Consider the following 26,469-nt stretch of genomic DNA (forward strand, 5'->3'; position numbering starts at 1 on the left):
CAGAAGAAGACAGCAGAAGAGGAGAAGGGAGAAGGCAGCAGCGGCAGAGGAGAAGGCAGCGGAGGCGGCGGCGGCAGCGGTAGAAGCGGCGGCGGCGGCGGCGGCGGCGGCGGCGGCTGCGGCAGAGGAGGCGGCGGCGGCGGCGGCGGCGGCTGCTGCTGCGGCAGAGGAGGCGGCGGCGGCGGAGGAGGAGGAGGCGGCGGCGGCGGCGGCGGCGGCGGCGGCGGCGGCGGCGGCGGCGGCGGCGGCGGCAGAGGAGGCGGCGGCGGCGGCGGCGGCAGAGGAGGCGGCGGCGGCAGAGGAGGCGGCGGCGGCAGAGGAGGCGGCGGCGGCAGAGAAGACAAGGGCAGAGAAGATGCAGTGTGTTGAACTGCGAGTCTTCTACACTGATCTTCAACAAATACTTGGTCCATCTGGCCTGAGGATTCCATTCTTCGTGTTTGTGGGAGAAGACCTTTAAAAGAAAAAGACGTCGAGGGTGAGTTGCTGGGGTGTGCTGCTCTGCACAAAATACCTTATTTATTTATTTTTATGCGGTGCTGAAGATGGAACCCAGGGCCTAGCACGTGCCAGGTGAGGGCTCTACAGCTGAGCCACAACCCAAGCACCCCCCCACCCCAAGTCTTGAATGTTCTTATAGTGAGTTTTTCCTCTTTGTAGTTGTTCTTGTTATTGACAAATCTAAACGATGTTTTTGTCTTGTGAAAATTGTTTTTCCCAAAATCCAGTATATCCATCGTTGAGGTATCTGAAAGTTAGGCTTCAGGATCCTAATGTAAGATAACATTGGGTAGCTAGTACTAAGTTCAGGAGGAACCAGGAAAAAATATGAAGGGAAGGACAAAAAGAACCCCTGAAAAATGTAACCTGTCAGGTCTTGATTTACATGTGCTTGTACACAAAACACCATATGATTAAAATTTAATCCAAATATTTTAAATCTAGTTTTATCAGCATTTTTCCTCACAAGTTAAAGTATATCTTATTTGGCTTTGAACTTATCAACGACTAACTAATTTTGCTAGAAATAATTTTAATATTTTCCTCCTTGTTTCATCTATTCATTTCATCATTTTCTTTCCATGTCTTTTACATTTGCCTTTACTTCATATTTAGTTTATTATTCTGAGAACATGAAGGAATTTTTTTTCAAATACTTGATTGAATTATCACATAAGGTTCTCATGAATGGGATATGCCATTCTGACCAAGATTTGATAGTTTCAAAGATAAAATTAACCTGTGGCACTTGAGAAAGGTAGATGTCTATGCAGTTTCTTACTTTCCAGGATCTTGGCTTCTATTGGATATTGATATTGAGCAATATCCCCATCCTCAACAATTTAAGTTACTCAGCATTAAAAGAATAAAATTATGGCATTTGCATGTGAATGGATGGAGTTGGACAGTAACGTGCTAAATGAAATAAGTCAATCTCTAAAAACCAAAGGCAGAATATTCTGATAAGTGGATGCTGATCCATAGAGGAGAGGGGTTAGACATGGAAAAAATGAAGAAATATACTGTTTTTAACTTTAAAATACAATAATCCTTTGTTGGTATTCATTCAATTTCTTTAATATATACAGTACCATTCAGATCATCTACTTATTTTTGTAGTAGGCATTTTGGTAGATTTTGTCTTTCAAGAAATTATTCCATTTCATCTAGGTTTTCAAATTTCTGATTACATAAGTATTCATAATATTACTTTATTATCCTTCTAACATTCAGAGAATATTTAGGAATGGCCTCTTTTTCATTTCCAATATTAGTAATTTATTATTCCTCTCCTTCTCTCTCTCTCCTTTTAGCTACCTTGATTAGATTCTTACAAATTTTATCTTTTCAAAAGACCATCTTTTTTATTATTAATTTTCTCTTTTGGTATCCTGTTCTCAATGTCATTGAGTTCTGCTCTAATTTTAATTATTTCTTTTTTTCCTTTTATTTAAGATTTAGTCTGCTTTCCTTTTTCTGGTTTCCTAAGAGAGAAGCTTAGGTTATTGATTTCAGATCTTTCTTCTTTAATATATGCATTCAACATTACCAATTTTCCTGCTGTTTTTAATGTTCCCCACAAATTTTTATAACTTGTAATTTGATTTTTGATTATTTTGAAATGGTTTTAAATTTCTCTTGAGATTTCATATTTGTCTCATGTCACTTTAGAAGTCTTTTTTTTTTTTTTTTTTTTTTTTTTTTTTTACCCTTCCAGTCAGTATTCAGGGCTTTTCACTATCTTCCTATTGTCAGTTTCTAGTTTATTCATTGTGATCTGAGATTAGGCAGTGTAATTTCTACTTGTATGATTGTTAAGGTGTATTTTATGATCCAGAATGTGGTTTGATTTGGATGGTTTTTCATGTGAGCTGGAGAGCAAAATGTATAATTGTATATATGTGAATTAAATACAGCTAATTAGTATTAGCACAATGGAGTCAGACTAATTAAAAATAAGAAAAAATTGTTTTTGCATTTTTCTTTCACTTTGTCTAATACTCATCATGTCTTTATGTAGATTTGTTTTCTGAGCTGTGATATTTTCTTTTCCTCTGAGGCATTCCTTTTAATACTTCTTGCAGGGCAAGGTATACTATCAAAGAGTACCTCAATTTTTGTTGAGAAAGTCTTGATCTCTGCTTCACATTTGAAGGATAATTTTACTGAATACAGAATTTTATTTGGGTGGTTTTTATATTTCAAAGCTTTAAATATGTTGCTGTGTTTTTTTATTTGTAAGGTTTCTTAACAATGTCTGATAAATTCCATGCTTTCTCCTAAAGAGCTAAGGTGTTTTTTTTTTCTTAATAGAACGTCTTTCAATTTATTTTTCTTTATATTTGGTTATCCACAGTTTGAATATGGTATGCTTAAGGTATTGATATTTTTTACATTTATACTGATTGATGTTTTAAGAGATTTCTATAAAGATCGGATGAACATGGTAAGGAAAATTAAGATTTATAAGTTAGGTATAAAGCTATCAAATAGATATGGTCCATGATGGAACATGGACGATATGTAATTTGAAATGTTCCAATTACTACATATAAAATGCTGGAAATCATAGTAACTATGAGTGGTAATGGCTATATTAATTAGACCATGGTGATCAATACGTGATATGTGCACATATGTGTGTATACATACGATCGTTTTGCATACCTGAATATATATAGATTTATGTGCTGATTAAACATTTTAAAGTAAATAATATCAACAAATTTAATTTTAATGTAATTTGACTCAAATATAAAAATTATTATTTCAGTACATAATCGGTGTTTAATGACTAATTGTATCCCTTCTTTTATATTAATTCTTTGGTACCTGTGGTTTATTTTGCATGTATAGTCCATCTTAACTCATACTAGTCACACTTCAAGCATTCAATTATCATATGTGGCCAGAAGTAACTATATTGAACAGTACAGATCTATACATTTTTATGTATTAAGAGTTCATAATACAAATATTATTTCAAAATGTCAATTAACTGGTATTTTCTTGCTATATTCCCATGATTAAGTCAGGTTTGTGGGTGTTTACCAGAAAAATCTCAGACATAAAGTGTCATTTTCATATATCATATATGAGTGGTACATATAGCTTCTTTGGTGTAACAGTATTGTTTTTTAAATCCTAATCCATTATTCAATATTTTGAAGAAAGTCACTGTACACAGTGGGAAGGTTTTGTTTAACTGTAGATCATAATTTGGATTTCTTGCAACACTTTAGATGTTTCACTGTACTCTTCATTTGCTTGCATATAATTTTAGATGAAAGAAGAAATAAGTTGAAATAATTCATCTGGTTTTTTTAAGTTATGCTGAGGGTCAAACCCAGGGCCTCAGATATGCTAGGCACGTATTCTATACCCCAGTGAGCTATAATTCTTAACTATACTCCAGTCCCTATAATTCTTAACTTTGCTTGTCCATAGGTGCAGTATTTTTTCCATTAGACTTCTTTCAAGATTTTCTCCTTGTCTTTTGTTTTCTGTAGTTTGAGGTGGATATAGGTAGGTGAAAAGTATTTGATATTGTATCTGGCTGCTGGAGTTCATCTCTGCTTATATATAAGAAAGAGAGAGAGAGGGAGAATTTTTGAGATCTGATTTAGTCAGCAGTTTTGCAGCTATGATCAAAAGATCTTACAAGAACAATTAGTGGATTTGGGGGCTCACTGTCTCAGAGCACTCAGTCCAGGGACAGCTGGCTCCATTCCTCAGGTTTTGAGGTGAGGCAGGACATCATAGCAGAAGAGTGTGGCAGAGTGAAGTAGCTCACATGATGAAAGCAGAGAGGAATGTTGGTAGCCAGATACAAAATAATATCCCACAGACATGTCCCCAGGGACCTACTCCATTCGTTCTCTACCTGCCTTCAGTTACCACCCAGGTAATCCCATCAATGGAATTAATCCATGGATTGGGTTAAGGCTCTCATATCCCAATCATTTCCTTCTTGCATTGTCTCACACATGAGCTTTTGGAGGACACCTCACATCCAAACCATAACAATTTCTGAGTTCACATCTCCATGCTCTGTCTGTTTTTGCATTTCTGTTCTCTGCCTTTTATACTAGAGGCTTTGATGTATCTGAATCTGGTTCTGCTACTTGCTTCTTCTCTTCACACTGTTATTTATTTCTTGTCTTAATCCTTATTATACATTTTTTCATTGAATGATGAACACTTATTAATAGATTTAATGTACATAAGGCAGATAGTGTGAAAATTGTTGCTAGTCTTTCTCAGGCTTGGAATTTATATAGTTTTGTTCGCTGACCATGCAAGGAGTTTAAGTTACTTCTTGGTTCTTACCTTTGTATCCTGTCTTGATTTTGACCTCTTTTGAATATTCTTGTTCAGGGAGTCTGGATCTTTCAATAACTTAAGTTGTAGCCCACTATACTAGAGCTCTGTTGTTGTGATGGTAATGAATCCTTAATCTCAAAACTAAGTGCCAGTCATGAGTGTGTCCATATCCATGAAATCTGACCTTCACACTATTTTTTCTTCTGTAAAGTGCAATAGTAATGTCAAAGGGGCTGAATGGAGAGAGTGCTCCTCTTCTACCTGAGATTTTGTGGCAAGGACAGTTTTTCCATTTTCTGTTCTGTTCTAACCAACCCCCTGCCATTCCAGTCCCTGAAGAGTAGACTGTTGTTAGGGAGAACACTCTAGGGTAATTTCACAAGGATTTTTTTCAAAATATTTTCCTGGCTCTATTTACCATGAGAACCTCATAGAAAACATAGAGGTACAACCCCAAACCTTCAGGCTGCAGCTCCCAGGAGTTAGTCATCTCCTGATAGTTCACACTAAGCCTCTAGCAGTTTCTCAAAGTTGCTACTGAAATCTCTCCACCAGTTTATGGCTATAGTGACCTCTGCTTCAGATCTTGGGCAACAAAGTCTCTGTTGGGACTCTCTGAATCCCTGGCTTTTTCAGATTTGGGGGAGGCAGTTTGCCCTGGAAATTTGTTTTTCTGATGTGTGTGTAAGAAAAATTATTGGAGTTTATTTGTTAGTTGTAATCTGATTTTCCTCGTTGTAAAATAGGGATGACAAAATACAGGATCTTTGTATATAGGAACTGACATCTTTAGATTCATTAAAAAACGAGAAACAAACAAACAAAAAACGCTTATCTCCACTACTGAAATTTACTTTGGAAGCATGCAGGGAGGACAGGTTTTTGTTTTTGTTTTTTAATCAAAAATCAAAAACTAATATTTAAGAGGAAGAGATTATTTTCCTTACTCTAATATAATGAGATAGGGAAGTTGACAGAATAAGGTTGAATTTTCTCTTATGGAATTTTAATTAAATTCAGGAAGGTACATTCTTCAGATTTTGTAGGTATAAGACAGAATGTGAGTAGAAATTCATTTGACCTAAATTCTTTATATTTAATACAAAATTATGCATCTGTGTGTGTATGATCATTCTTAAGTCAAATGTTCATTACAATTATTTACTATAGTTTAAAATTTTCTAATGATCATTTCACTTTCCAAGTTTGTAATTTCAAATTCAGGGAATTTACATCATTTAGAATATACTTTATAAAAGTATTCATCAAAATTAATCATAAGTAAATATATTCAAACCCTCACTGTAAAATTCCCTCATTTTTTTCCAAATCAAACAAAAACAAAGAAATTACCTTTGCGCAAAAACTGAAAATGGAAAATTTTAACCAAAGGGGAATTATTTAAAAATTCTCAAGTGTCCTCAAATCAAAGCTTATAGTGGAAACTCTTTCACAAATTTAATTATATTGGTCATCCTCCCCAATGTTTATAATGGGTTAGGATACCTAAACTGGATGCAAAAGCAAAGTAAAAAATCTCAGGCCTAAAACCACATAAAGGCTCTTAATATTTAGGATAATTTCTATTCCCCTTAAGGCATATGTTGTGAAATATGGACATCTTCTGCAAGTAACTGGCACAGCTATATCCCCAAATCCTGGTAGAATTATATAGAAGTTTCCAGAATTAAAGAATTTCTCCTCTCTTCAATAACTAAAAGAATAAAATCTCGATTTTTCGTAAAAATTGGATGTGATAAATATTATGGGGTGCTTTAGTTTTGGAAATTGGATACTCTTGGGCCCATGCCCATGTATGTAGTAAAGTATATAAATCCAGATTAGTTTTTAGCCCAAAGAAGAAATGGATGTGAAGTGGGGGAGTATGTCCTTCACTCAACTGTCACCATTCTTGAACCTTCTTGGTTCCAATTCAGATGGATGCTTGAGTGCAGGAATCAGTTTTCAAGCTGCAAGTACATTTGGTTTGCAAAAGAAAGGTTATTGGATTAGTAATCCATAGCCATTTGTCATGCAGCTATTATCTGCCAAACACCAACCTGGTTTTCTTCCCAAAGAGGATACACATTATCCTTCTTCTCTAAATGCTATTATTAACTGGTGGAGTCTTTTAGACTGCTCTTCACTCATTGGGTATCTGTTCTAGTTGGGAGCAGAGATATCTGGGAAAAGAAAATGAGAGGACTATAAAAAGGGAAATGGCCAATTCCAGGGGATAGAGGGCTCATTCTTCTTCCAGGGTCCCTTTCAAGGGAAGAAGCTGTTCAACCTAACTAGGTAGGCCTGCCTGGGGTTAACTCAGTCACTCAACATAGATTGAAGACAATCATGTGATCACACCAGAACCCTCTCAGGGGTTGCCAGGGCACTATATCCACCCTGAGTCAATTTTAACAAACTCAAGATTGCAATGGCTTTCTGAAGTTTTGAATATATAATATATAATCCTTCCTTTATTTCCTCATTGTTCAATGTTAACACCCTCCAATGGTTAGCACATTTTTGAGATTTAGAAAATGTTCTGAAAATTAAATGTGGCCATAAAATTGAAACAGGAAAAGCTACTATGGCCAACTCAAAATATTTGACAGTCAAGAAAAGCATTAGAAAAGCTGAAAATCAATCCTGATTATTTCTGTCAACTAACATCATTTGCCTAAGGTCATTGCAAATTATATGACGTTATCAAAATCTTTGGGCAGTTCTACTACCTGCAATGAACAATACAGTACACTCCTATAATTCATTCACTCCTGTAAAAACAATTTTGTTCTTAAATTAGCTTCTTCACAATACTCTCCTATTTTTTCTCCTATACACTTTTTAAAATCAACACTTTCCAAATCATCTCTTCCACTCTGGGCCTTTAAATACCAGAGATGTGCTAATCATTCTCAAGTTTACATGGGAGTATCTCACCTCTACCTCAGTGTTCCATACCCACCTTCTTACTGAGTACTTCTCTGGCTTTCAAATAGGCATCCAAATCTAGCAAGTTTCAAACTTTATTCTTGTGTCCAACATAAGCCAGCAGTCCTTGAAGTCCAAACCCACAGAATCACGTCTCATCTCTCCTCATAACAAAACTCTTCAAATAAGCACCACCTCTGCCATCTCTCATCTGGACTTTGGCAGTAGTCTCCTGGTTGATTCTGTCTCCTCCACACAGACAGCAGATGCTTTTTGGTTCATGAGTTTATAAAAGAAAGCGAGATGGGAGGTGATGAATATCTTGTTCAGGTTATGCTGAGCCTGACAATTGTCCCATCATTCAGAGCAGAGAGCAACTATCCCATGCCTCAGAGGCCCTCATCTGCTACCTCCAGATTTGCTTTTCCTAAATGAAGAAGGGAGACAGAAGATATCAAAATGATTCTCTTTATTAGCGTTAGCATGTGCTTTGCTAATGGTGACCTCTGTGGGATCACGTTTTCATTTCTTAATTTCCACTTGGCCCTCTTCTCCCATGTGGAAAATGAATTTATTGATACTCCCTTCATGTTGAGGTTGATATGAAGATTAAATGAGATTAAACTTCTCTGTAGTGCCTGACTCAACTCAGGTTGACTGTATGGTCATTTGTATTCGTGGGATTCTTTTATTTAGGTAAATTCCTTGTAGGTTTGCTGCCTCAAGCATCACGTATAAGTGAGATAGTTTAATTCCCAAGAATAATTTATCACCTCATCTCCAGGTGCTTGTCATTCATCTTTTGTCATGGATTGGATGTGAGGTGTCCCCCAGCTCACATGTGGAACAATGCAAGAAGGTTCAGAAATGATTGGGTGGTAAGAGTCTTAACTCAATAATTTTATCCCCTGCTAGGGATTACCTGAGTGATAACTGAACTGGTAGGGTATGTCTACAGGAGGTGGGAATTAGGGCAAGGATTTAGTGTCTATTTATATCTGGAAAGTGGAGTCTGTCTCTTTGCTTTCTGATCACCATGATGTGAGCTGTTTCCCTCTGCCACACTCTCCCATCATGATGTTCAGCTTCACTTTGCTTCCTGGGAAATAGAGCCAGCCTTCTATGAACTAAGACCTTTAAAACCATGAGCTTCTGAATAAGCTTTTCCTCTTCTATAATCGTGTTGGTCAGGTCCTTTAATCACAGCAGCAAAAAAAGCTGAATAAAACATTTTTTCTATTCCGTTGGAATGCTATCTCCACCATGTAAGTGTGACTTAATGACCAAAGTATTGAAAAGACAGTAAAGAAAAGGATATTATTTGTTTCTTAAGGAAGAAAAGGGACATTATCTCAGAAGAGATGTCAGACTTGAGAATGGAACACATTGGCCTGCTGTTTCTAGGTTAGGTTACTGCATCTCCTTTAGGTGATATTTCCCAGAATCCATCCAGGGCTATACAGAGCTCAGATTTTTATCTCCTTACATTTCCAAAAATACTTAGACAGAAGACCATCTGGGAAGTTTTATTTTCTTTCTTTGGCATCTTCATTAAGACTCCCAAAGACTCAAAGTTGGCTTCCAGCTGAACCAAAGCTGCAGGCATCCATCAATGCCTGGGACCAGAGATTTTTTTCAGAAACAAAGGAGTTCTCCCCCAAGTCTCAGGATGAGGGACAAGACACCTGGAAGGTCTAAAAGCAGCAGGACCTTCTCCTCCTTCATTTCTGTTCAGAGATTTCTGCATGGAAGTATTCCAATCATGCATTGTTTTATTGCTTCTCTACCAACTTTCTGTTCTCTAGCTTAACTCATGTGTAAATCACAAGTAAAAGTTGTGTATATTTAAGGCAGGTAACATGATGTTTTGACTTGAGCATAAGTGGGAATGCTGGGTCGTATAGTAGGCCTATTTTTTAATTTCTTGAGGAACCTCCATACTGCTTCCCATTCCACCAACAGGAAGCAAGTGTGAAACTGGTGAAAACAGCTTCCTCATTCTTCTCAAACACAATACTATAAAGAGGTAGAGAAGGAGGTAAGAATAAAGTCTACACAGACATCTAGCACCATAGTGAAACTCCAGCTGCTTTGCCAGGACACAGGTCCCTCAAAATTAATTTTTTTCCCCAAAATTGTATTTTTCCTTTTAAGCAAAGAGAATTATTTTGAGAATTCATGTTTTAACAAAAGAACGTTGTGGATGAAAGCAAGTCAGGGAGACCTGATAATTGGGAAGCACCACCATTGAATAAGAACATGAGGTTCCTGAGTGCTCCCTGTGGAAGCAGCCCCATCCAGCCAGCCTTTTGGACCAGGAAAACAAAGCAGAATGACCAGGCCTAGCCAGGCACAGCACCCTCCACCAGCCATGAGCCAGCCTCGGTGTAGTGCTAGACCTGGATCCTTCGTTTAGGGACCATCTGAGGAGCTACTGGGCAGCTTAGCAGGCCCATGCCCTCAACTCCAAATTTTCAGAGGGTAGCAGTAGTCAAGGCCACTGCTACTTTCTTTCCTATCCTGAAGAGGATTTTCTTCCCCTCATGTCTTTCTTTTTCTTAATGTATTAAAATTTAGTTTGTAAAAGCATTATTATTACTAATTATCCCATAGTAATTGGACATATGTTGGTGTTATCCAAAGGAGTTAGAGCAGTAGAGTTTAATCAACATGTACAGGGTCAAAGACCTCCACTCTTTGCCTTGGTGAAGGGACTCATGTAGATGAAACTGTCCTCACAGGACTGGTGGTGATTAAAAAGTCCTCAAAGGATTGGGACAAATTAAAGTGGCCTTACTAGATTGGCATAGATTAACATTTCCTTATTGGATTTGTGAAGATTAACGTGTCTTTATAGGATTGGTTTAGATTAATGTGGCCTCACAGGATTCATATTGATTAAACTGTCCTCACAGGCTTGTATGTATGTATATATATATATATATATATATATATATATATATATATAAATGATCTTTCTATGTTGGTATTGATTAAGCTGTCTTCACAGGGATAGGATTGCATCACTTCTTGCAGTAGCCTTTTGTTTGAAGTGGAATGAGCCCTGTCTGTGTGAAGGGTTGATTCCTAGCCCCTCACAATTCTTACTTTGAAGTCCTAACCGAGTAGCTCATAATATGCCCGTATTTGGAGACAGGGTTTTTCTTTAGTGATTATTAAATTTAATGAGGCTTTCTGGTGGCTCCATTCAGATGCAAGCAGTGTCCTTAGAGCTGAGAAAACTGGGCACAGATTCCCAGAGGTACCAATATAAGGACATAGGGAGGGAGGCCATCTGCAAGCTCAGAGAGAAGCCTCAGAGGGTACCAGCCCTGACCACACTGGTTGTCAGACTCTGGCAAGCCCTGTGTTGGGGCTACCTACTCCACATGTAGGTGGCTATCCTGCCTGTGTACTGGGAGATCTTTCCATATAATGTGGAGCAAAGTGCAGTGGCAGCTTGACCTTTCTGACCACCTGTCTCTGACTCTCCATAATCCCTCCCCCAGTTTTGTCCCTGAATTTTCCTCACCTCTTCTTCTACCCTCAGCACCTCTTCCTGGCTTTCCAATCAATCCTGAGGACAGCCCCTCTTGGCAACTTCCCTGAAGATGGATAACCCAAAGTGTCATCTGGGAGCTCTAGTCCTGTCCCATTCTGGTTAGAGTAATGTAACTCCATCTCATCTTCCACACTCTAAGATTACTCAAAGTGATTTCTCCCCAACTCTGCCTAGAATTTTGCATCATATATGATTATATGGGCTGTCAGCAGCCTCTTGCATTACAGCCTGAGCCCCTAGGCTCTGCTCCCTGAGGTGATTATTTGTGCACATGCTGAGTACCTCTGACTTTGGTCAGCTAAAGTGCAAGAGGATGACACTCCACCCCCAATACTGAATTTCCTGAATTTCCATTTCCACTTAGTGAGAATTCAGTTCCACCAATCTGATCTGTTTGACCTTAGATCTTTAAAGCATATCTCAAGGCCTTTTTGAATTTCAAAATTCTAGAGTGACACAAGTACATTTAAATGCCTTTCAGATTTTTTTTTAGAAATGTATCCCCTTTAAAGTAGTAGTAAATCTATGAATATGCTTAAATTCTCTGTAAATTTTTTCATTAAGCTGAATTTTTGAGAATGAGTCATTGTGATATTTTGTTTTGTCAACCACTTATTTATGAATGTGCAAAATCCGTGCACCCTCAGGAGCTGAGTGGCAGTGATGGAGAAGCACAAACCTCATCTCGGGGTAAGGGTCAAATATTTTGTCAGAGGAAATGACAATTTTTAGAGAATTTGTCTTTTTAGGGTCTTGGGCAGAGTTAGCCCAGCATGCTTTGGTTTCCTGGATAGTGTCTATTCCATGTGGCCATTGAGCTTGTGAATTGTGGCTGGGGAGACTTAGAAATAGACTTTTGGTTTTAATTATTTAGAATGAAAATAATTTCACGTGGCTGATGGCTATTTCATAGGACTCTGGGGAGTTGAAGTGATTTGGACATCATGGATGCCTGCTTTCCTAAGAGAAGTCCCTAAGGGCCACCCAGGCCCTCATGGGGCAGGGATGCAGAATGGAGACAGATGACTTAGGAGCTGAGAGAAACATGGAAGACAGGAGGACAGGACAGTATATTGTGCTGTGTGTTGCCAACCCAAAGCCATCCTCACTGTAGAGGTTGCTCTGTGGAAAAAAGACCAATCTGTCTGAGGTGGGGGTAGAATAGATGCAGGGGAATGGTGTGCTGGGTGCCCAGGATCTGTGGTCTCAAGGACATGTCAGATCCTCAACCACTAACAATAGGCCCTTCTATGCTAAGGACATTGCCGGTAAGTGGTGTGAGGCCAGAGGCCTCTCGAGCAGTGATGGGCACCTTGGTTCCTTGAAAGTATAGCCATCGGGACACCCACCAGCCTCAGAGCTTGGGAGTAAGACCTGAAGAAGCCTCTGGAAGGCCTTGCCCCCAGGAAGAATGTCATTCCTCTGATTATCCTGCATCGCTGAGCACTGACAGCAAATTCTCTTCTCAATGCCAGTTTCATTAGTGTGCCTGGCACAGCTCCTTAGGGAAGCAACCAGAAGTCAAAAAAGAGGTGAACTAGCAGAAGAAATCCCAGGGTAATGTCTGGTGTCCACATTCATAGACATAAAGCACAATGGATTCTTCCTCTTATTTCACTTCTAAGAGAAAATGAATGAGGTGGAGGGAAAGGAGGAGGCAGGGAAAGAAGACAAGGAAGAGGAGGAAAGAAAAGTAAAAAGTCATAGGATGGAAGGAACAGAAGAGAAGGAGGAGGAACAGTAAGAGAAAGTGAAAGAAGATAAAAAAAAGGAGTGGAGGAGGAGGAGGAGGAGGAGGAGAATTATTCCACATTGTGGACTATAGCAAATCAGAGACTCACTCTTTGCAAAGCACAACCATTGCATTAGAATATGGGGTCCCTGAGTACTCCCTGTGAAAGGAGCCCCACCCAGCCTGCCCTTTAGACCAGGAAAAAAAAAATGCTTGGAGAGGAGGTTTCATAGGCAGGCCTGGCTAAGCACAGCAACTTTGCCAGCTATGAGCTAGCCAGGGTGTGGGCAGTCCTGTCTCCTTTGCTTAGGAACCATCTGTGTAGCTGCTGACAGTGTAGAAGACAGGTAACTCTGACTTAGTTTTCAGAGGGTGGCAGCAGTCAAGTCCACTGCTGCTATCTGAGATTCTCTTTCCTATTTTGGGGAGGATTGTTTCCCCTTAAGTCCGTTTTTCCTTCCCAGATCTTTAGTTGCAGATGGACACAATACATTTATTTTGTTTATTTAATATTTTTTTAAAATGTGGTGATGTTGATGATCGAACTCAGTGCCTCATGCATGCTAGACAAGGGCTCTACCACTGAGCCACTACCCCATCCCAAGTTTGTCTTTTTCTTAACATCCTAAGTGAGTTTTTTGATTTAACTTATAAAAGTAATTTTATTCCTAATTATCACATAGTAATTGGACATATGTTGGTATTATCCTGAGAAGTTAGAGCAGAACAGTTCAACCACGTACAGGGGAAATGTCCTTTCCACATTGTCTTGATGAAAGGACTCCTGTCAATGGGATTATTCTCCCAGGACTGGTGTTGAGTAAAAAGTTCTCACAGGATTATAGATTCAATTATAGATTAAAGTTGCCTTACCAGATTTGTATTGATTAAAGTGGCCTTACTGGTTTGGTATAGATTAAATTTGCCTTATTGGATTGGTATTGATTAAAATCTTTTCACAGTATTGGCATAATTCAAAATGGCCTTACCATTTTGATATAGATTAAGCAATTTTCATGGCTTGGATCATGTAACTTCTCACAGTGGTCCAGTGTTTGGAGAGGAATGAGCCCAATCTGTGTGATGGGCTAACTCCAGGCTCACAGTGCATTTGTTGAAATCCTAACTCAGTAGCTCAGAATGTGACTATTTGGAGACAGGATCTCTACTTGCCCTGGAGTGAGTGCTGAACCTGTTTTCTGAGACCATAGCTGACCCAGAACTGTGTCAACACCCTACAGGGAGCCTCAGAGTCTAGCCTCTGGGAGGCCATCACATTTCTCACCTATGTCCTGGCATGCCCCAGGTAATCCTCAATCCTGGAGGAAGAGGAGGGCACTAGTCCTGGCCTCCCAGGTTCCTTGAGCTCAGCAGGGTGTGTGGAGTTGGGGGAAAGCTCTCTGCCTGCTTTCCACAGCTGCACTGGGCCCCTGTGACCCCACCAGGAAGTCTCTCCCAGAGTCAGGGCAGAGGGAGTGACTACTGTGTTTTAGGCTGGTATAGGGTGTAGCAGCTCTCAGCCCTCTCAGGAAACATTCAGAGCCCTGGGCTCATCCCAGCCTCAGCCTGTGGCCTTTCCTGAAGATGGGAGGGTCTAGAGTTTAAGTAGGGTGAAGCCTGTGAGGAGCTGGTCAATTAGAGACAGGGACTGAGCGATGACCTCAAGGTCCTTTTGCTTCCTATGTTAAACAGGCAGTGGGTTCTGTCCTGAAATTTCCAGAACCCTGGAACTTCATTATCTGACCTCATCATGTCCATTTTGAGGAAAATGGATTCAAGTGCCTGCAGCTGACCCTTGACTAGGTAGGAAAGGACCTCCTGGGAAGGGGTAACTTTGCAGTGTCCAGAGGTCATCTGGATGGAGGCAGGAGTTCTCTCCTTAGTCCCTGTGCTCAGCCCCTATGGGGAAAGGTGTCTACTCTCAGTATACTGACAGTCAGCCCCCTTCCCTTCCACCCATCTGACTTTGTCTTGCACCACTCTTATGGGTGTGGCTCCCAGCTTGTTCTGTGCTCACTCCCTTGAAGGGCCAGCTGGGCCCAGTGGGCACAGGTGAGACACCATGACCAAGTGGAGTATCATCTACTGTACATTCCTGAGGGACTCCCTGCTGAGATTAAAAGCGATATTTTGTCTGTTCCAGAGTGTGGATGGCAACAGGGGAGCTGAAAGAATATAAGGGGTGGTTTGTTCAGCCCTGGACTTTCTGGGCTCCAGGGCTTTGGGGACATAAAATATGGGTGGAAAATATTCAAACCATAGCACCATTTTTTTCAATCAAAACATGGGATGATTGCTCTACTTTAGCTAAAATATGCAAATGTATGTTGAATAACTAGAATCGTGAATTTCAGAGGTTGTGCATCAGGATTAGGTAGTGGCACAGCTCTCTCTGCAACACTAAACAAGCTAATAAATCAACAGAATCTAAGCTCGGGATGCATTTGTAACCTGTGGAAAGAGATGAAATTAAAAGTTGGGATGGGGGTATGAAGCTGTAGCATAATGTCCTCTAAGCTAATCAGAGGTGGGTCACAGAGGCCCTAATGGCAGTCACCTCCAGGTTCTCCCCTAGATGCGGTTCTGTGGGGATCCTGGAGTTGCCTCCATGTTTGCCTGATGTTCCCCAGGAAGCTCCTATGGACAAAGATGCAGGCCTGGGTTGTTGTGCTTGCATTTTTCTGAGTTTACCATCCACATCCAAAACTTTTAAATCTCTTTATCCATATGCAACAACTTCATACTGAGCCTGAGTTTATCAGCTGCATATACAGGTGTTTCTACTCAGAATTCATTTTTTCCTCTGTGAGGTGTGCAAAGGTCAGGGCAGTCCAGAGTCCAGACTAGAGGCCTGGGGGAGCTGAGAGACACCAGGGCCTCCATGGCATGGATTCATAGCAGTTATGCTGTTTGTTCACCCATTGAAGTGCATCCTGATTGCTTAAGGTATTGGGCATTGTGAATAGAACTACTGTATGTAATTGCATGTACATTTTTGAGGCAGTTGTCTATATTTTTAGAAACATGGTGGTGACACCATGTCTAAAACTTTGGTGAAAAATAGTCAGTTTTTTGATAGGGGTGAGCTGTTGTGTGCTCTACCAGCAATGCACAAGAGTACCTGTGGCTGCTCATCATCCTCATGGTTGATACTACACTTAGTAAAGACCTTAGCAGCTTAGAAGGTGTGCAGTGCACCTTGGGGTCTTAGTTTGTGCTTTCCTCATGACAGGTGATGCAAAGAATCATTTCTTTGCTTCTTTGCCATCTCATATCTTTCTTGTCAGTTGTCTTTTCAGATCTTTACCCATTATGTTGTCTTATTGTTGAGTCTTACTATATTTTGTACACAGGTTTGTTTTAGACATATACTTTCCAAAGTTTCCCCCAGTCTTTGACCTCTCTTTTTATTTCCTTATATGATTTTTTACAGAGTAATTTAATACAGTCTATGTTATCAAGTTTTTCTTTCGTGGATTTTTTGTTGTGATTGTTTGGTAGCAGGGATTGAACCTAGGGGTGCTTAACTACTGAACCACATCCCCAGCTTTCATGGATTTTTTTGTGGGGCTGTATTTAAAACCTCATCATGAAACATGTGGTCATGCACATCTTCTAGCATTTTACAGTTTCACATTTTAAATGCAAGTCTAGGGAGTATTTTGATAGGTTCTGGCGTCTAGATGTGTGGCTTCCTTTTGCAGTCAGTGCTGTCTAGTCTAGGTTTAAAAACAGCTTGTTGGAAATTTCTGGAATGCACTGAATCTTCAGATCAGGTTCAAGATAATTTCATCTTAATTATATTGAAACTTGAACAAAGAATATCTCTGCATTTATTTATATTTCCATATTTCCTTTTATTTCTTTCAAAACATTGCAAGATTTTCTGAAAGTATGGTTGTACTTCAAGACTTACATGAAAGTACTTCAAATTTGGGATCTCTATTTTAAATATTAATGCTTTAAAATTTTTCTTATTCCAATTTATAAATGTCACTGTTTCCTCTACGTGATTGCTGAAATATAGGAAATCAATGAAATTTTGTCTATGGGCCATGCACTCTGCTGCTTGCTATCTCCATCCATTCTGATCAAGACATAGGATGGTAGGCTCTATTTCTTTGTGATTTCCAAAATCCTGTCCTGGAATAGTCAAAACTCTGAATTTCAGAGCTTCACTGTGCCTAGCAAAAGGGGGTGCAGCTCTGAGTAGTGAACACCCAGCATTCTGCACTGACCACAGTGGCCAGCAGGGGGCACTCAGAACAACTTTCTCTGATCAACTGCTTTTGGGGGCTGTGTTCTGTGCCCTACTGGAACTTCCTTCTCCTGGGGACCCATCTGAGAGATGCCACATCTAGGGACTCCTAGGGGCTCTATCAAAGGTGTAGACGAGAGTTTTGTTTTTTTTTTGTTTTTTTTTTTTTTTTAATCCTTGGGACACACCTGGAAAGATACCATGGCCTGGTGGATATGTCTGTGGTGAGGACCAGAGGAAACTTCCTTTTCCTTGGCATCTACTCATGGAGACTCCATTGTGGATTCAGGATGACTGAGGTCCATGTGAGGAAAATATGAGGAAGAAGCTTCCTGTGCACTGCATGTTGTGCTGAGAAGGATTATTTCTGCTATGTTCTTTACTTTCTCAGGTAATATTTTAGCAGAACTTATTTTACAACAGTATTTCTTACTGGGGCTTTGGCTGCTCATTATATCATGGTATGTCAATGAATTTTGTGTGGCTTGAATGTCTAAAGACACAAATGCCCCCTCAAGATGGTGCAGGGAGGGCCCAGTGCCTGGAGTCTCACTGGGGCCTACAGGTAAGGGCTGATGAAAAGGCAGCAAGAAGCTCACAGGAGCTTCTAGGATGAGAGAGGCAAAAATTATGATGGATTGCACTACCCAGAATCCTGGGTAACTGCAGAATCCTCATTGTAGTTACCAGAGTCTTCTGCAGTGAGGGAAGCATGAGTCAAATAGCAGCCTGTGCTACCCATAATTCTTGGGGACCTGCAACTTGCAGAGACCTCTGTGGAGAGGGCTGTACTGACAAAAACATCAAACTATGATACCAATTACTTTCGGTTGCCTACTCTGCCAAGGAGCTTCTGGGGTGAGAATTGCAAGGGCAGAATATCAGACTTCAATGCTCAGAACCTCTGGGGATGCCTACACACCCTGTAACCCTGTAAGTCCCCGAGGTTTCTGTGGTGATTGCTGTATTGGTAGAGCACATTTCCTAGAATCTCCAAGGTATCAGGGAAAGCATGGAGTCTTCAGCTCCTGTGATCCTCAGCAAGACTGTGCAGGCACAACACTAGATTTTATTATCCAGAACTCTCAGGGACTACAGCTCCCAGAATTATCTGTGGTGTGTGGGCAAACCATTGAACTGCATTACCCACAAAACCTAAGGGGGAATTTAATTTTCAGAATTTTCTGCAGTGAGTAGGAAAAACACAGGACTATATTACCCACAAATATTGGTGCCAGCAGCTCTCAGGATCCTCTGTTGTGAGGACTGTTGGACTGAGGGATTAACTACAGTATCCAGAGTCCTTGGTGAGATGTGTTCCCAGGTGAGTATGCAGCCTGCAATTCCCAGGGTCTTCCCAAGTTAGAGCTGTGCACTATGCAGGTCAGACTATACTACCTACAATTCCTGGGGACACACTGGTGAATGTGCTGCCTGCAATTTCAGGAGGCTTCCACACTGAGGTCTTCAGTGCCAAGGCAAGCATGTGGCCTTCAATTATCATGGCCCTTGCAGTAGGGGCATGCAGGCAAAACACTTGACTGCCTTATCCGAATCCTCAGGATGGATTGCAGTTTCCAGGATCTGCAATAGTGAGAACTGCGTGTCCATGTGTCCTGGATCTCTCAGAGGCTTCCACAGTGAGGGCTACGGAGTCAGAAGGCAAGACTATACTACCCAGAATCCCTGGGGGCCTGCATTTCCCACACACCTTCCTTTTGAGTACTGCTGGGGTAAGTTTTGTATTGCATGACACAGACTCCTCCCCAGGAGTGTCTAGGTAGGCTTGTGCTACCAGAGCTTTGATGGTGAAGTCCACTTAGGTAGGATGGACTGCACTACCCAGGATAATCAATGGCCCACAGCTCTCAGAGACCTCTGGGTCAGGGCTGACTGAGTAGAACTGACTATAATATTCAGAATTCCTGGGGGCACCGAGCTCTAAGTAGTCACTGTACAGTTGAACATAGAACCAGGCTGTAATACCCATGATCCTTTGGGGATTGCAGCTCCCAGAATCCACTGTAGTGATGCTGCATGGGCAGAACACCAGACTACACTGTCCAGAATCCCTAGGTATGCCTCTGACTGTGTAGCCTGAAATTTCTAGAGGCCTCTGCAGTGCAGGCTGCATTGTAGAAGACTGGATTACACTACTCAGAATCTTTGGTGCGGTTATGAGGGTGAATGTGTTACTTGAAGCCCACATAGGCTTCTGGTTTGAGGGCTGAATGGGGAAGAATGCCAGACTACACTGTTTTCAGAATCACTAGGGGTGCCTGAGTAGGCTGCAGCTCACAGAGACCTCTGCACTGTGTTGTGTTGTAGAATACAAGACTGCATTACCCAGAGTCCTGGGGGTATGAAGGTGAATGTGCTACTTGCAGCCCCTGGGCTTCTAGGGTGAGGGCTGCATGAATACAACACCAGAGTCCACTGTCAGCGCCCTCCAGGATGCCTGGGCCAGCACATGGCACACAGCTTCCATGGTCCGGAAGGGCAAATACTGTGTGGGCAGAGCACCAGATACACTGTCCAGAATCCCTGAGAACCCTGAATCTGCATAGCCTACAGCTCCCAGGAGCATCCATGGTGAGAGCTGGACAGGCAGGACAGAGTGAATTACATAGAATGCTCTCAGAGGCTACTGGGAACTTGGTCTGAACTCAGGTTCTTCTGCTCTCCTACAGTGGTCACCTTGGGCTGGGAATTGTCAGATTTTCTTAAAACCCCTGATTCTAAAACAGAGCAGTCCCTGGCTAAGTCACTCTTGTCTCAAAGACTACATGTCCCAGAAGTCCCTGTGGTGGTCTGTTTCTGACCTCTGTCCTTGGAAGTGTGAGTGAAGGTCTAGACTCCCTGTAGCTGCCTTCCTCTCTGCCTCTGCCTGCCTGGCTCAGGCTGCTGCAGCACTTGGCCTGATGGAGTGCAGGGAGAGGGGTCTCCTGGACTCCATTTCTCCTCTCCTGAGATTCCACTCCTCATGGTGCCACAGCCAGACCTAGTTACAGCAGTGGGAACAGATTTTATTCAGTAACCGCCAAGGGTGGAAGAAGGCACTGACTTTCATCAGGGAGCTGGGAGAGGCCCTGCCTTTGAGCCATGAGCAGCTCCTGCACTGCCTGTGGCCAAAGGGGCTGGGCCTTGCCATCATCTTCAATGATACCTCCTTCAGAGTGAGGAGCTGGCTTCCCCCTCAGGATCAACCCAGGAGAGCCCTAGTTCACAGGGCAGATTTCCCTTCTCAGAGCAGATTGAGAGAGACATCCAGGTTGGGGACCCTCATGGTCACGCCTCCACGGGGAGCTCCCTTGTTCTCAGAGCAGCCGCAGGGGACTCTTGGCTTAGAGACTTTTGTGAGTCTTGACTTTAGGGATGCCTGGGGCTCCTTTCTCCTTAGAGCAGCCTGAGGGGAATGCCCCTTTTGGGCACCCTTGTGTGTCACATTTCTAGGGTCGCCTAGGCTTTCCTTCTCAGAGCAGCCTGATGAAGATGCCAGGGATGGGGACCATTGGGTCTTGTCTCTAGGATCACCAGGAACCCCTTTCTCCTCAGAGCAGCTTGAGGGAGAAGCCTGGTGTGGGGACTCTCATGGGTCACATCTCTAGGGACACCTTCTCAGAGCACCCTGAGGGAGATGCCAGGCCTTGGGACCCTCATGGGTCATTTCTCTAAGTAGATCCATGGTTTCTATCTCCTCAGAGTGGTCTGAGTGAGACGCCAGTGTGGGGACCCTACTGGGTCTCATCTGTAGGGCAAGTCACAGCTTGTAGGGGCATGCTGCAACATGTGGTGCCACAGTCAGGCTGGGCACAAAATAACCCACCCGCCAGGAGGCACTTGTAGGTACAAACAGGAAGTCCTTTATTGCCCGAACTCCCAGTGCCATTCCAGGAACACCACCAACTGGAAATCCCTCCTCAACCAACACAAACTCCTCAGGAATCCCCAGGAGAACTCCAAAGTAGCAGGGGGCCCTGGGCAACCTAGGCAGACAGCAGGCTGTCTATATACAGCTGAATATGCAGCTTAATTTAGCCATTATCATCTCAATGGCTTGCTGGCAGCACCTCTCAACCACTCCCTCTGGCAAAATGCTAGGCATCATTCCCACTTGAATGTGGCTCTCAACATCTCCCCCCTGACAGATTATGCTAATGTCTTTATGTTAGTGGGGTTTCCACACTGTGGGTAAAGGAGCAGTTTTAGAGATGTCCCTTCCTGAGATTGTTACAGAAAGACAGGAAAGCCTGTGTTCTCCCATAAGGTAGCTATGAATCTTTATGCATGTAATAGATTTTGGAGAGTCCCACACCATTAGTGCTACTGAGAAATTGTGGAAATAGATCATGTAGGAATGACCAGTCCATTCTACTAGTGTCAGGTACTAGTGGAGACTCAGGTGAGGACTGACTTCCACCTTAAATCTTCTTTGATTTCTGTTTTTTTGCAGAAGAAAGATGGTCCAAATTTAGGTATCCAAGCTAGGGGAGAGAGTGCAGCTCATCAGTGCTCTCTCAAACCTGAGAGCAACAGGTCTCCAGAGACTGCAGACAAAGGTGAGCACTGGGCTGGCTTCTGAATATTTCACAAAGGCTTCATCAGTTTGCTTGCTCCCACATAGGGAGTGGGAAAGGTGTTTCAGCAGCACTGATGGAACCAAGTGAGGGATGCCTGAGCATTTGCTTCCTTTTAGAAAAAGCCCCTTTTGTACCTGATTTGTAATCTGGTCTATTAAGATTTTTGTTTTTATGTAGGGTGCTTAACTTTGGGTAGGGAGATAATTAATTGGTATTAGCAGATGCATTTACCTCCATTATGGACTTAACTAAGGCACTAGACTGTGTGGTCTGTTTTCCCTCCTCTAACAAGTGTGAAAGAGCAGTGAAACCTCCCTTGGATTCTTTTCATTGGGAAACAAACTAGAATGAAAGGCCTTGTCCTGACATTTGGTGCTACATGATCTATGGTAACACTCTTTTAGCACCATCTTATCTTGTAGCAGGCACTCCCAGATGAAGCTTATTGTACATCTCTCAGAATGTTAAGGATCTTCAATATCCCGTTTCTATGCTATTGTCACCTGGCTGCTTAAACTCTTTCCATCTAAATATATATAATGCTAAATTGTGCTATGATGTGAGTATCTCTTATCCAAAATGTTTGGAACTGGAAATGTTTCAGATTTTCAGATTTTGTAATATTTTTGTGTTATATATGATAATGAGATGTCTTGGATACTAGTAGTCAAGTCTCAACATGAAACTTACTTATGTTTCATATATAACCTATACGCATATATGAAAGTTGTTGTAGAGGAGGACAATTTTTTCCCTATTGTTTTGGTTTTTGCTGTTTTGAGCCTTGAACTGAGGATCTTGCATGGAGTAGGCAAGCACTCTGCCTTGAGCTACATGCCCAGCCCCTGAAAATAATCTTATGCAATATTTTTAGAAACTTTTTTTTTTTTTGGTAGATGCTGTGGATTGACCCCAAAGATGCTTAACTACTGAGCAGCATCCCCAACCCTTTTTATGTTTTATTTAGAGACTGGGACTCACTAAATTCCTTAGGGCATCACTAAATTCCTGAGGCTTGCCTTGAGCTCATAATACTTCTGCCTCAGCCTCCTGAGCTGCAGGAATCTACAGGAATGAATGGGTCACCATGCTGGATACACCTTCATGGGACTGCAACCCATCACAGGAGGTCATATGTGGAATTTTCTACCTTTGTCATATCAGACTGGCACTCAAACTTTTCAGATTTGGGAGTATTTCAGATTTTTTAATTAGGAATGTTCGACCTGTTGAACATATTCCAGTGGGATTTCTATTTGAAAACTTAATGTAACCTTGATTCACTTCACTTGTCTATGGACATCTCAGTCCAAGCCTTGAATTTCACATAATCACTATGCTACTTAATTCTCAAATATTTCTCTTAAATTAAATATATAGAAATTGCCCTACAAGGTGACCCTTGATACTAATACTTGGGTATTAGATTTTATCACACTAAACCACATGGTTGTTACAGAATGAATACAGAGTTTCATGTTAAAGACATCAGCACTGCCAAAATTTTCAGAATTCCTTGGAGACCAAATTGAGAAAGCTTCCCAACTAAGGCAGCTGTCTTCTTACCAGGAATCTCTAGTGTTGAAAGTAAATTTTTATACTTTGGGATAATTGTGGGAATGTGTAATGTAATACCTTTTTAATGATTTTTAATTTATGAAAAATGCATCTAATATTTATCGAGTACTTCCTATGGACACTTGCTATGTATTTTCTCATGTACTCCTGGTGCCTGTCCTGGGAACATGAGTATTCATGCATTAAGCCCATTTTACTGATAGGGAAAATGTCTAATTCTGAGCCCTAGAGAGCTAGTTAAGGCAGAATTCAAACTGAGACTTTTTGCAACCAAACTTGCATTCTAAACCAGTATTCCATCTGGTTTTTCCATTGATCTTCCTCAGTGTTGGAGACTAAATCCTCTCTTCGACTGTGAGAACAAAATGAAGTCCTTTTAGATGTCAGACAATTGGTAGAAATTCTCTAATCCTGTTGGCTGAAATATTGCCTTGAGAATGAAAAAGATTGTTTCTTAACTACCAGAAAGAAAATTGGAAGGGGTGAGTGTGGAGGAGTGCAGAGAGAGAGAATACTTTTGAAAAGATACAGTCTTTGGGGCTGAGGCCTTAGCTCAGTGGCAGAGCACTGGCCTAGCATTTATGAGGCCCTGGGTTGGAAATTTTGCACCATATAAAAATGAAAATAAGAAAGAAATGCTGTTCATCTACAGCAACAACAAAATTTAAAATATTCAATCTTTGAGTTCTTTTTTGGTTAATTTCAATTAACCAAAAATTTGGTTAATTTCAAATTCACATAACAGTCACCCTCTTAAAATGTAAAATTGAGTGCTTTTTGGTATATTCACAGAGTTACACGACAATTACCACTATCTAATTCCACAAAATTTTTGTCACCCCAGTAGGAAACTCTGTACCTATAGAACAATCATTCATTCCCTAGCTTCCTTACTGGGTTTGGGATATTTTATATGAATGGAATCATAATAAGTGGGCGCGTGTATGCTTCTTGTAGTGTAATGTTGTCCTGGTCTGTTCATATTGTAGCATGTATCAGTACTTCATTTCTTTTTTGGCTGAGTAAAATTCCATTGTATGGACACAGCCCATTTTATTTATCCAAGCATGTGTTGATTATTGTTTGAATTGTTTCCATATGGGGACTATTAGGAATAATACTGGTGAGAATATTATTGTGCGGGGTTTTGCAGCTATGTTTTCTTCCCCTGAATATATGCCTACGAATGGAATTGCTGGGTCATTGCCAGATGCACTGATTCTGCACTCAGGCCTATAATCCCTTGTCATCCTGCCTGAGAGACTACCATGTCTCACAGACACAGGTCGTTATCTCAACTTCCTTTGTTCTAGTCAAGAAGATTCACCAGCTTACAAGCCCCAGGAACCAATTTCTTAGTGTTCTTGTGGGATTTATATTTGTATGGGGTCCTCACTTACCCAACCTGGTCCTTGTGTTGAGCTGTAGTCAAGCCTCACCTGCCACATTCTCAGCTCTCTGAGAAAGATTGGGTAGTGGTCTGAATTTGGTTTTCATTTGCAATGCTTTAGCTATTCTGTGTGGTGGCTCCTACTGCTTCATTCTTTAGTTTCCCTAAGTACTGCTTCCTAATCCTTTTATTCTACTGATATATGCCTGGCATCATAATGTTTAAAGAGCCTCTCCATTATTCAGAGAGGCAACAGGTCCTGTAGAATTCCCAGAGGAATAGAGTGCCTGGCTTCAAGATGCTGCAACATACCTGGCACCCAAGAATGGGTCTGTGGCAACAAAGCTGAGGAGTGGACACCTTTCCTTTGTTCCTGGCTGTTTTGCATTCTACAGCAGTTTCCTTTCTTTGCATTGCTGCACATAACCCCTCCAACCTCCTGTGGTGGCTCTGCTGGTCACAGTGGAGAATTTTAACTCCCATGGGGTCAATGGCCTGTCAAGTACTTTTTATTTGACAGCTTTTTTTTTTTTTTTTTTTTTTTTTTTTTTTTTTTTTGCTGTGTATCTCATAGGCTTGCTTACCAACACAAACTGGTTTTGGTTTCTTTCATACCCAAACCAGAACACATTTGGGTATCCTGAAATTTTATAGATCATGCATTTTTTTGTTATATGAATCTCACCTACCTTATTTTCTCTTATGAAGTAATGCAAATCTACTTTGTTCTAGTGGAGCTATTTGGGTAACATATAAGCAATTTTGGTTCAGTTTAGGGAATGAATTCAACTCAGTTTGGGCTTCATTTCATATCAGTGGCAGCCATTTTAATTAATCTGAATAAAACATTTTGTTTTTCTCTCACTGTGTCTTACAAAGCACCCCCCTCCCTTGGTTGTTAAAGAGAAAAAAAAAATCTTTTTATTCCTATGTTTATGGCTTCTATCCTCCTTTGAAAGCTGAGCCTAACTGATCATTGGCCAAAAATTAGTGTTCTAGAATCTACCTTCAGAATTAGAGTATTATTGGTTGTGAAGAAATGAAGACTATAGGTCAGGGGCTTTAGGTCTCTGCAGGGTTGAAGGGGGCAAGGTGAAGAGGGGGCAAGGTGAGGGAGAAGTGAATCTCTGCCCATGTTCTCCCAGAAAAGATGGGCTTAGTCCTGCTTTGTATTTTGATACAATATAAGATCATGTTTACACAAGGAAAAAATGGTTCCACATAACTTTAAAAAGTAAAAGAAAATGGCTTAAAATATATTGCTAGAGGTCATATAGATAGGACACAGGCTTTCTTTGCAGTTGCTGGACCTAAGCCCTTTAGCCCATACAAGGGGGAAAAAATGAACTACATTGCTGAGGGCCATAGCGGAGTTGGAATGATGCATTGCATTTTTGCCAGAATGGAGTGGTTGAGAGGTATGCCAGCAAGCCATTTAGATGATAATGGTTATGTTAAGCTGTGTATTCAATCATAAATTAGATCCCTGCTGTCCTCCTGGGCCTGCTACTTTGGAGTTCTCCAGGGATTCCCGGGGAGAGTTCCCATTGGTTGGGGAAGTGCCGGAGGGGGGGATTTTCAGAGGAGGGATTTCCGGTTGGTGTGTGGTGTGTC

At 41.2% G+C, this 26,469-nt stretch overlaps 1 long non-coding RNA gene across 3 annotated transcripts in view; it reads left to right on the forward strand.

Moving 5' to 3' along the window:
- The first annotated feature begins 268 nt into the window (after nt 1-268).
- The window catches only part of LOC144372461 (uncharacterized), a 47,582-nt gene continuing 21,381 nt past the window's right edge, over nt 269-26,469 (forward strand). The window contains exons 1-2 of one of the 3 annotated variants that reach the window (XR_013432464.1): nt 284-478; nt 21,761-21,866. This is a non-coding gene — a long non-coding RNA (uncharacterized LOC144372461). Of the gene's footprint in view, nt 479-21,760; nt 21,867-26,469 lie in introns of all 3 variants that reach the window. The other 2 variants (XR_013432463.1, XR_013432462.1) reach the window with 2 other exon arrangements.

The sequence above is a fragment of the Ictidomys tridecemlineatus genome, unplaced genomic scaffold (assembly GCF_052094955.1).
Source record: "Ictidomys tridecemlineatus isolate mIctTri1 unplaced genomic scaffold, mIctTri1.hap1 Scaffold_1071, whole genome shotgun sequence".
NCBI lineage: Eukaryota > Metazoa > Chordata > Mammalia > Rodentia > Sciuridae > Ictidomys > Ictidomys tridecemlineatus.